Source organism: Pimephales promelas, chromosome 9, assembly GCF_988280905.1.
Source record: "Pimephales promelas chromosome 9, fPimPro1.hap1.1, whole genome shotgun sequence".
Taxonomy (NCBI): Eukaryota; Metazoa; Chordata; class Actinopteri; order Cypriniformes; family Leuciscidae; genus Pimephales; species Pimephales promelas.
The window spans coordinates 19,553,907-19,566,414 of NC_142777.1; the positions used below are offsets into that span (position 1 = coordinate 19,553,907).

Below are 12,508 nucleotides of genomic sequence, written 5' to 3' on the forward strand. Positions count from 1 at the left end.
ATGCTGGTTCCAGATTTGTTTTTTGTTCACCCCCCCCCCCCCATTCTTTTACTTCCGAAACCTGACTGTTGCATTATGTACTTCATCTGCTCTCGCCATTTCCTCTGCCCTTTTCTTCACCCCTCCTCTTCCAATATCCTCTTTTTGTCCTCCCATGTTCTCTTCTTCTAGGCTACTCATCTTAAAACTTAAAAATCTTTATATTAAAAGTATAAATGACAATTTATATTTGTAAGGGTCCACCCACCAGCCCAAAAGGAATCAGTGGCCTGGTCGAAGGTTTAATGTGCGGTGCGGTGCTATGAAACCCATTCATTTCAATGCCTTTTGCCGCTGTGATGATTACCAGCTTGGCCAATGCCAATGGCCCGGAAGTGTACTTCCGGTGTTCTTCCCACCAGAGCCTCGTTTTTGATTTCAAATTGGTGACTGCGTGAAATCAGCGTATAGAAAGCTAATCTTTCCATTCATACTTAACTAGCTAACACAACAATTTATTTACCCTTTTCTAACTCAGCCTTAAGTAATACAGCTATCACTTTTTGCAGTCCTACTACATTAAATATTGCGTAAATATACTAATTATTATTATACTGATCACTAATAGTGTCTACATTTGTTGCACAACCCACAAAAACATGTGTTATGATCATATTACTCTCTAAAAATGCTGGGTTGTTTTAACCCAACTTTGGGTCAAATATGGACAAACCCAAGCGTTGAGTTAAAAATGTAATTAAAAAAATGTAACCCAATGGTTTTGTTCATATTTGACCCAAAGTTGGGTTGAAACAACCCAGAATTTTAGAGTGTAAAAAAGTACAATAGTTAAGATAATAGAATATAGCCTAAATATTAATCCAAATTTTTGTTTTGTTGTTGTTGTTTTTTTTCCACACGTACCAAGCGTTTAACCTACTCATGTGTATGTTATCACACGTCATTGGTCACGGCAAGGAACGTCACGATTGACACGATGATTGCTTAGTTTGCAAAGTAAATGCACAAATTGTGTGCGCACGAGATACTATCGCGTGCGCATGCAATACATTTCGCGTGTGCACACAATAGTCTTTTTTTTTTTTTTTGCAAAGGTTCCTTTTTGTGCTCCGTAGTAAGCCAACTAGGATTTAATGTTGTAAAAAGAAATGCTCATTGCTCATATATCAATTGCTTATGGAGGTCAGGAGTACTCTGCAGATTGTCCTCCATGTTCTGTAGTCAAGTGCGATCTCCGAGAGGCAACAAATTTCGATCTAGGCCTATCTTAAAGATAATTCGCATTTTGTCCATAAGCATCTCCTGTTTTGTGAATATATTACGAAGAAGAACTAAGGGGAAAAAAGAGAAAGACAGATTTTTTTTTGTCCAAATTGTACTTACCACAAACCTAGAAAACATAAAATGTCTACATTTAAAAACTATTTAAATTCAGAAACCTATAAGCAAAATGCATTGCAGTTATTTACAGTACCAAAACATGATTGGTGTTGACATTATTGAATAAGTATAAAAACAATATTACACATGCATTCACATGGGACACAGCAAGCAGGGAGCACTAAATGGCTATCAATTTTATTGAAGAAGAATTTTGTGCAGATGAGTGTGAGCATGCACGGATTAGGGATGGGGGTTTCGGGCAATTTCGGTCATGGGTAGGTTTCAAAATCAATTAATCGAGTACTCATGGCGAGGGGAAAGGCCTTAATGGAGATAATAAAAATCTGTTCTGAAAATGAATGTTAAATATAAAAATATGACATGCAAACATGTCAATCAAACATGAACACATGAGTATAACAGTTAGATTATGATTATAATGCAGCAATGTTATTAAAAAAAGAAGCATCTAAAAAAGAATAGCTGCTTGAGGTAAAGCCGACTTTATGCCAATAAACGGAAACCTGTTCTATGACGCTGCCTATGATAATAATCAGATAACTTGGATGCATAACATTGACGTTAACATTACAACTTGTATCTGTACATAAGGATGCATATGCCAGTGAACTATGCACTAGCAAGAGAGATTGAGAGATGGAAGACAGCAATATGACCGTCTCAAATAACTCAATCATTGTCGGGCATTACACTTGAGCATGAAACTAATATGCAGCATATTCAGCATAATAAATGTTAATATCCCAATGCATCCTGTATTGTATTAATTAGATGGACCCAACCCAGACATCACAATGTGACTTCGAAGCCATGCATTCCTCTCTTCTCATGTCTATACTATTAACCTCATGCTGTTGCAAGCTAAACAATTAGAGCTCATGGTGCCACCCAAAGTTAATCAGATTTTTTTTTTTTCCACAATCACCGTTTTCATGATCGATCATCACGGTCACGGCTGAGTACTCGATCGCTGTTGCACAGATCGGAAAATCGCTGTCAATGTGAACTAAATGTAAAATGTAATGTAAAACTAATCAAAATCAGATGATCCTGAGGCTAATCCCATGACACACTATCAGTGCATTCTCTGTGTGAAAAGGGATAAACATTAATATACACACAAATTTGGTGACCGGATGTTTGCTCAATGCCTGTGGTCTGGTGTGGCCCAGGTATCTCTTTACTTTTGTGGGCTGGTCTTTTGACCTCAACGTTGGCATGGCTTAAAGGGGTCTCAGTGCTTGATTTAAGCCTACTTGATGTACAACTCTCAGAGAGAACATTCCAGCCTGACGATAACATAGCAATGCTGTTCTGCTGACTTGATTGGATCTCAGGAGTGCTGTAGCAATCTGCATACCAGTCAGGACTGTAGCAACTTCGGAGAGGATTGGGACTCTTTTGTCCATGTGGTGATGACTGCTTTGGCCATGTGGGCTAACATATTTGGCCATGTGAATGAAGGTCAGAACTGTTTGTGTCTAGCTTCCTTGTCATCTGGGAAAAAAAAAAAAAAAACAGCATCACAAAAATGAATTCAAAAATAAATGTCACATGTCTATCCTGTCTTGTGATGCACATGGGTGTTTTGTTATTTTGAGTCGTGTGCTCTTGTCATTGTCTGATCCCTCCCCCTTATCTGATTTATTGGTTTATTTGTCCCACCTGTCATCTTCGGTACCCTCCTTTGTTTGCCTGCCTATTTAGTCTCCCTGTGTTTGCTGTCCTGTGTTTGTCGTGTTGAGTTCTGTGCCCGTTCCTGCCCTGCCTTGTCTGTTTTGGATTTAGTTACTGCAAACCTTGGTTTTCTTTTGTTGGTTTGTTTATTTTATGTTTTCGTCTTATTAAATACTCCTCATTTCACTTTAGCAGAGTCAGACCAGAGTCCTCTGATCTATTCCCCACTAACCACTGTGACGGTAAAACTGTGGTTTTAACTATTACTTATTAACTCATTCTAATATTAAATTTGAAGAAAGTGATAGCAAAACAACTCACGTGACGTGAAAATTATTCTGGCCTTATTGGGCTTCCAGTCATCTCCAGGACTTCCTGTGATTTCAAAACTTTTGTTATTTCAATCTTATTTTTGAGGCCACATGCATAACCCAGACTGAAGGCACAACTTCAACCTCATTTGTCTTGACAAAGACAACCATGTGAAACATCTAAAGAGACAAGAATGATATTCCTCAGCCAACTACGTATTATACACAAGTTATTTCTTTTGATGCAGGAGTGGAACAACAACAAATCTGTTTCGGGAATGGTGTCTCCTCTACATACACATGCATAAAAATGTTCCACAGTTAATGCATTTCTAAATAAAAATGATGTATGATTCATCACATTATCTCAAATAATATGCATATCCAACGCATTCTCACCCCAAGGCGTCACCTTTGACCATGCTTCAATATTTGACGTTTTAGGCGCCCTTTAGCGTCACTTACATGACGCGATCCTACGGCGTCATCTAACTGACGCTAAAGGAAAGCGTCAGTTAGAGGACGCGGTTAGGTTTAGGTGTGGGGTGGGGGTAGGGTACACGCGATCCTAGGGCGTCATCTAACTGACGCTAAAGGGCGCCTAAAGCGTCAGATATTGAAGCATGTCCAAATGCTTCCCAAGGCGTCAGTTAGGTGACGCCTTGGGAGTGAGAATGGGCTGGCATATCACAACTACATCACATTATTTTTTTTTCTATTTCCTGTTTACTACTTTGCTTGATTGGGTAAAAAAACAAATAGAATATTGATAAATTTTTATAAAAGGGATTTTTTTTTTTATTATTATTTTTATTAATGTTCTGTGTTAAATTTTTGCATGGAAGTTACATTCTATTTATTACATTCTATTGATTCATATTTTTCTGTGAGAAAAAGAGATTAAGTATACAGTACCACACATATCCAGCAGGGGGAGATATATGACTTTTGTTTAACTAGGTGTGACCTACTTTATTGTCTGGAACACAGTGTTCCCTCACATGAGGTCAGACAATAAAACCGAGTTCACAGTCAACGGCCGAGACAAGTGTTTAATCACATTCTTCAAATTTCTCGTTGGCTAATCCAAGGAAAGACAGAGAAAAAAAAATGCTTGTTCCAACAGTGCCTGATACGTGGTCTGGTGAAATTACACAATACATTCAGTTCTACACCGTAGTCACATGGTTGCAAGTGGTGTTGTGGTGAATGTTCAGGTTGGATAGATGACAGCTGTAAACATTGTTCAGTTGATGATATGATACGTTTACGAGCGTGTTTGGGCTGTTGTGAACTGTCTGATGACGTGCGTAGCTCCATCTGTCTACATTGTGGTTGGAGGACAGAGGGATGTGGCTGCAAACACAATTCATACAGCGATCACTTTGTCATCTTATCTGCAAGAATATGCTTCAGTCTGTCCAGTGTATTGTACCCTGATTTGGATAACAACTCCAGATGAAAATCATAAGGGAGCAAATATCTTGATCAGGTGATCTACGTAGCCATGCAGGCATCCCATACTGTCATCTGGCCATATGTAAACAATGGGTCAGTGGGTACACAAAGTTATTCCTGATTTGCAGAAGGTAAACCCATGTGGGACAACTTATCAACCTTAAAAAAAAAAAAAAAAAATCGATCTAGTTTGATCTAGTTTACATGCCTTTCTCAAGCGACTGCTGTTGAGTTCCCAACATTCTGATATCATACAACCAAATGCAAAACAAAAGTTAAAGGTTAATTAAAGGTTTAAGTATACTTCAATCAAGCTTATTTATTTCTGAAGGGTGACATATGGTCTATATTTCAATATGTTACAGGTAGTAGGCTATAATGTGCTCGCCCACATCTGTGCTTGCCTCTTTGCGTGCAGATTTTCAAACCGAAACTATCAGTGTTCTGCACATTTTGTCCCCCGCTTTGTGTCGATCAGGGAAGTTGCTCACCACCATCAAAATAACAGTGCGTGTCATATGCTTAAAGTTCTGTGTGGCTTTTTACACATGCGCCAAGTGTGTGTGTGTGTGTGTGTGTATATATATATATATATATATATATATATATATATAATATTATTATTATTATTTTTTTTATTATTATTATTATTATTATTACAGTTTATGTAACCTAAACGACTGCATTGCTAAGTGGCTAATGACATTGTTAAATAATAATTTTGTAAAGATAAAGCATTAGTTATCTCTTGCTCATGCAGCAGATGTTGTGACAAGTAAACTTGTCAAATGTATGTATTATTATTGTTATTATTATTTTTGCATTCACAGCATATCGATTAGGTCTTCTCACAAAGTCATGAGAAATTAGAGCTATTATATAATAATAATAATCAAATGAAATGTGTAGTTTATATATATATATATATATATATATATTGTTATATGAAGATATTGTATTATTTGATTGTATCATCTGCATATACTTTATACAAAATATTAAATTTATGGTAGTATGATCCTTACGCACATATTTCAACAGTACTTTAAATAACTTCAATAAAGTTGCTTGTAGATTCGATTGATTAATAGCTTGCTCTTAATGGTGTGTACCATAACATAGTGAAAATTCTTATTTAGTGTAAATTATACCTCTATGTCTATGTTGCATGATTGTGTACGTGAGGCTGTTCTTGTATGGCTAACCACCGAAAATGGTATAATTTATGGTTGAGTATAAGGACATCTTTGTCAACAGTCATAGTTATGTTCCATGTCTGTTGTGATGTGACTAAAACATCATCTGCCTTGTACATGTTGGGAGAAATAGTCACATGCCATCAGATAAGATCTGAGGTTTGCCCTTATACTGTACATGCATTTAAGTGACGGTACAACATTAAAGGACAGGACTAAAATCAGTTTTCATGCTGGATGTTTCATTTGGTTTTCTAAATACTTAAAGCCTAAATTCCCATGGTGTACGATTTCCTGTGAAGGTTAAGTTCTACCTATACAGCTTGTGTTTTCATGAGTTTACGACTCGGTTGTGTAATACAGCCATAACATGCATAGAGCTCAAGCACACACCTGTACTGAATGCAGGCTAAAAAACACTGAAAGCTGGTAGTTTGTAAGGTGTGTTCAGTCTGCACATCCAGTTCTGAAAATAAATGTGTTGCAGTCACGAACCAAGATTATGAAAGTCAACCAGAACAGTTAGTATCAATAATTGTGTAAATGCACAATGTTTATTTAATATCTAAATGGGGAAAAATATCGTTTAAGTTCATTTGAAATGCTAATGATTAACCCTAAAGTAAATGCTAGGAAGAAAAAAAAAAGGCCCACTCAAGTGCCTTGAAACATGCAGCATTATTCAATGTGTCAATGACTACGTTTACATGCAGCCAATTTTCGGGTTACGGTCGGGTTAAGGTCAGAACACGGTCGGGTTTCTAGAACATTAGGAATATCCCGTTTACATGCGTGAGCAGAGACAGTTTCTCCTGTAGACATGGAATTACAATATCCCGATGTAAACGGCGACGCGCGGTTAGCGTCTAAACGTACGGACATCCTTAAGACGCAATATGCGTCATTTCCGATTCTTCTTCCTGTATCCAAAGACAACAGCAGCATGCGGATAATGAATAGTTCGGGGCAGATAGCGATCGCCTTTGTTTGCACTTTGCTGGTAACTTTACAGACCTCGCTCCAAAAGTATCCTGTGCTGTGTCTCGCCTGGTCTCGACATGTTTACTTCCGGTATACTGCACGCGGATTTTTGTATGCGCCGAGAAGTTTCTCTACTCAAAAGACCAAGATTCCTTGTGAATAGAACATGCGCAGAACACAAATCACTATGGGGATATGCCGATACGCGTTTATGACCAAAAATTCGGGTTAGAAAAGAGGTAACGCATTGTGCGCATTGTCACTATCTACATTTCCATCGTTGCAGATTTAACTTGTACGCAAAATTGTAATATCGCATAAAACATTTGCGAATAAAGCAGTATTTCCATCCCATGTGTTGAACAGAACGAAAACATTATACTTCTACTTCCTGGGAAATTGGTGCAAAATTTCTTTAATAAAAATGGAAGTTGCGGCAAACAGGGAAGCCACTGTGGCTCTTTTCCCTACATTATAAATGACTTGCGTCTCTGAGCGTGCAGAAGAAACGCAATAAACACTGTCATGTTGTTGTGCGTTCAGATGCCTGCTGTGGCAGACTTTGGCTCAGGCATTTCAGAATGATCAAACATTCCATTAAATTTGTCTGCTGGTTATAGTCCAGTTATCACATCCACTGATGAGGTATGCATGCTTTTGTTTCGCATTGAGGGACTTGTTTGGCAAATGTGATTCCATGATAGTCTAAGCATGTCGTCTTATAAAAAAAAAATGGTAAAAATGGTAAACGGACTGCATTTATATAGCACTTTCACAAACCCAATGGCCAACGGTGGTGTCAGCCATGCAAGGCGCCATCCAGCTCGTCGGGAGCAGCTGGGGTTGGGTGTCTTGCTCATGGACACCTCGACACTTGGTCAGGTGGAACCGGGGATTGAACCAGCAACCTTTCGGTTTGTAGACGATCTACATGAACCACTGAGCCACTGCCGCCCCAACAGTATAAATAAATAAATAAATAAAAAGATTATCCACCTCTGTTGAGGGATGTGCAATATTGACAAAAAAAAAATATAGATCTCAGATTTTATCAATAATGATAATTACGATATTTTCCCCAGTGCTTTATTGTGTTGGTTTTGCAAGTTTAGGACTGTCCTGGACAGCTGACATTTTTGATATTCTTCACATTCAATATGGTGGTCAGTTTGCAGTAGTGACAGAAATCATCTTTTCTTTGTAAATTTAACCAAGGAAATGGGGCGTGTGAGCAGGGGTGAGGAGTCGCCAGTCAATGGCGTCATGTCCGCATTACCCTTGGTTTCCGTATAGGTTTGACCTCGTACTGCCATAGTAACCATGGCGACAGATTTTGACAACTGGGTTATGCCTGTTATGCCTAGAAGAATATTTTGTTCAAACATTATGGACCATGGCAAGCAGATTTTGAGACAAAAAGAGGAAAAAAACGAAGATCAACATCTTCCGAGATGCCGAGAGCTTCACGTCGGCGTCTATATATTCTCTAATGTTAATCTAGCTTACTGCTAGTCTCATACAGCCAACAAACAACCTAACTAACAACATTTCACCCACAAATGCCGTTTAGTGTGATAGTATAACTGTTAGAGCAAGTGAAACAGCGCTGCATTAACTCAAGTTTAACTCCTCTGATACTGACCTGTGTGAGTAGTAATTTAGCACTTGCATGTAGTTCGGTAGAATGTATTTGTGGGACTTGCGTTGCGTGTGGCGCTGGTATACGTCTCTCATTAGCAATCGCGCCCTACTTCATGCCACAGTCATGCTAAAAACATCAATATATTCACTCATCCAAAAAAGATCCATCAGCTTGATGACAAGATGCATAATTCCGCAGACTAAAGACTAATGACAGCCCGTTCATTTTTGAAGAAAAAAAAAATGTTTGGTTCAGGTTGAAATTCATTATCTTTTATTTTTATGCTATGCAGTCTAATATCATTGTTGGCCCACCCCCCTAGATCTCTTATTTAAAGGCACACTATGCAAAATCTGTGCCTTAATATAACAGCTTCAAAGGGGCTTCAAGTCGTGAGTGCAGTGATGCTCTGGGTGAGTGGTATTTACGACAGTAAGTTAAATACAAGTACTACTCAGTGACTCTAGAGGTCGCTGTTTGACAAAAACAGAATTCCTGCATAGTGTGCTTTTAAGTAGATTAACTTAATTTCCATAATGTGAAATGTACTTGTAAACATTTGTGCATAAACTTGCCAAACACAAATTGTACTTATCATTTTTTTTTTTTCTCAGTGTAATTAAACTGCACCAACACTGCATAGTTTGGAAGCCACACTTAAGTGTACTCCAAGGTTTGTTTTCAGGACATGTCCTGAAATGACCTCTAACTTACTACAGCAAATGCCAGAGATGCAAGAGAGCTGTTTTTGTGGACAGAAAGGCTGGTTTTTATGGTGCGTTTTTTGACTGACAAAAGCTTGTGTCGCTCCAAAGTACAGTGTGATCTTTAAACCAGAGGTCACATGATCTAGACGGTATGAAAAGTTGTGTAACGTCATGAACCTTTAGTTAACCTCTTCTGGCATGGAGCATAGGGAAAAAGGGCAGCTTTGACGCCTTAAGCAATCTTTTTTGATAATCTGTGCCAAAAACTGAACGGTACATTTGTTATGACGCTTTTAAAGTTATCAGCAGTTTACATCCTTGTTTATTTACCACGCACCGTTTCACAAGAGAAGACTTTCTCTCTACAAGAACAAATTTGTTTTTTTCAAAAACAAAAAATGCGTGCATGCTTTTGAAATATCAAGCATTTTTTTAAGTGCTTACACAATGTTTGTTCCTGCCCAGCACTCTCCTTTACCTTAATTCAATAATGGCTGAAGCATTTATACCAAAAAGTGGATTAAAGATAATTCCTGACATTTCACCAGATAAAATCTGTCACATTTCCACAAGAGAAACAATAACCAAAAGTGCTGAATTGTAGCCAGCTTATTTAATTCATTAAAATGGTCATAATTAACTCATGTTGTTTCAAGTCTGTATGACTTCTCATTGGAGTCAAATGTTTCTCCATTCTTCATATATCGTTTGTGGTTTTATCTGTGGTTTTGAATCAAACTCTTTAAGATTAATGTTCATGCATATTGCATTTTCAACCAACATAATGGCATCAGCCTTAGGTGAGAGCTCTGTTTTTTGTATTGTCACTCAAGTACTTTATAGCACATACACAGCCATAGTACATTAACATCTTTATTTACCATCAACACTGATATGAATCTCTCTAACAGAAGCAACACGCAACCTGACCTGGCATTGAGCCATTGTTAAAGTCAAATACACTGCCTGTATAACATGTAAATCCGTTGAGGTATTTGCGATTAAACACTCGGGCAAAGGCCTTTTTGTCTTGCTGGTGGGAAAGTTAAGTGCTTATTATTGTTAGAGCTGTAAACAGCATGCTATAATCTTTTGTTTTCTACGTAGAAGCTGGTTTCATTGAAGTCCACCGGAAAACGTTTTTAATAGCCACTGCCAAACTTTCCAGTACTTAGGAAGGAGGAAAACAGTGATATCAAAGGATGTCCTGTGAATGCATCTGTTTGTATGCTTTGATTCAGTACTTTATAGACAAATTTTACGAAAGCAGGGTTATTTGAGGCTGTGTGTGACTGGGACTGCATTACCATGAGGGAGTCCTAGGGGGCTCTGAGTGCATTTTCTGGCCCTCTGTTTGGGCTTTTGTCCTGCAGCTCTATGACTGGGAACTCGGATCTCCCACACTTTATTGCCACATTACGGGGAAACAAAGTTAAAGGACAACTCCGGCGCAAAATTAACCTTTGGTCTAATAACATATTGGTACCTAGTCAACTGTTCTCTGGGATTTGTTTTCATGATAATTGAATGTAAAGTGTTTTATCTCTAAAAACTCTTTAGTGTATAATAGTAGTATATGGGGCATAGAGTAATAAAAATCTCTAGTTAATACCACTAACAAGGCTCAAAATAGCCCCACACTAAAATGGTAACATAATGAGGGTCCCTACATGCAAACTGAAGAATTGAGAACTTTGTAAATGTACAAACACTTTAATAAGAAGATATTTTATTAAGACAGTCAAGTCTCATACATACATAGATATTGTGTGTATATATGGTATAGCGATTTATTGTCTGCAGATAATAGTGTCACACAACAACCTATTTGTGGTGTTTTTTTTTTCCTAACACATAAGGCTATGGCTGTATCCCCTGTGACTTTGTGGAAAGCACTTTTTTATATTAAATTCTCACAGAGTAAACTGAATCATTCATACTGTCCTGTGGGAGACAGTTTTTCCCAGACTTCCTTACAGTACTACAAAACCCTCATTATTCACTGTGACCGCATTAAGGCTTTTTGAGGTCTGACAATGCTGACTGTGTTAATGGTAAAAATATATTGTCCAACACGATTGCAAAAAAAAAAAAAAAAGTTTTACAGGAAATCGTATCACCCAGCCCAGTTAAGAAGATTGAGGCAAGTCCATCATAGATGGGGAAGTTGCGGTTGCAAAGTAGTTACCTAAAGTGTTTTAACGCACTCTGTCACATCTTAGGCGGGGTGGGAAAATCTTACAGTGGTCATGTGATACACTTCTGCTTTCTGCAGAGGTATAAAAGCAAGAGAGATAAAATTAAACTGGCTGTACTGAAGCACACTATGATTTTGTTTGCATCCTGTTATGTGCTGTGAAGCAGTTGTAATGGCTGTTTCTCAACATATATTCTATTTGTGAAGTGTTTTAAAACGAATTGTGAAAATATCAATTTACTGTGTTCCAGTTGTGGCATAATTTCCATCACAACAACCATTTATGACCCTTAAGTTTTTAAAAGTTGGTGTTCTTGTTGGTGTACTTGTTTATCAAGGAGATAAGGATTGGTAAAGAGCGTATCACTTGTATCACGAATATATTGTATTTTAAATAAAAATACAAAATTCTTAATATAATATATTTGAATAATTCTGCAACCTGTGAAAATACTATTTAATTATTTAGAAGAGAAGAGAAAGGTGTCATTTTATTTCAATAGCTACTGTATGTTTCCATCCAAAGTTAGTATTTAACTAATGCGCAAAATTAGAATATCTCATAAAACATATGCGAATAAAGCACATGCACTGTCACTTCCTGGAAAATTGGCACCAATTATGTTTAATAATAATAATGGAAGTTGCTGTAATCGAGGAAGTTACTTTGGCTCTTTTTTTTTTCCTAAATGACATTATAAATGTTTCCACCACCACTTTTTCCATCACAGAACACAATAGCTTATAGAGTGGTGCAAATGACAATGTGATGGAAATGTTAATGGAATTTCTTTCTAAAGATATTTCTTCTGATGAATGTACAGAATATACATGATTGTTAGTGCACAAATAAAATAGTACATTTTAAATAGTAATAGTAATTAACTAGTTTACTAGTTAGTAACTAACTAGGTTAAACTACTGTACATGAGGTT

At 37.4% G+C, this 12,508-nt stretch overlaps 1 pseudogene; it reads right to left on the reverse strand.

Moving 5' to 3' along the window:
- Positions 1 to 1,152: 1,152 nt before the first annotated feature.
- LOC148977545 (uncharacterized) lies at positions 1,153 to 12,299 on the reverse strand (annotated as a pseudogene).
- Positions 12,300 to 12,508: the final 209 nt, after the last annotated feature.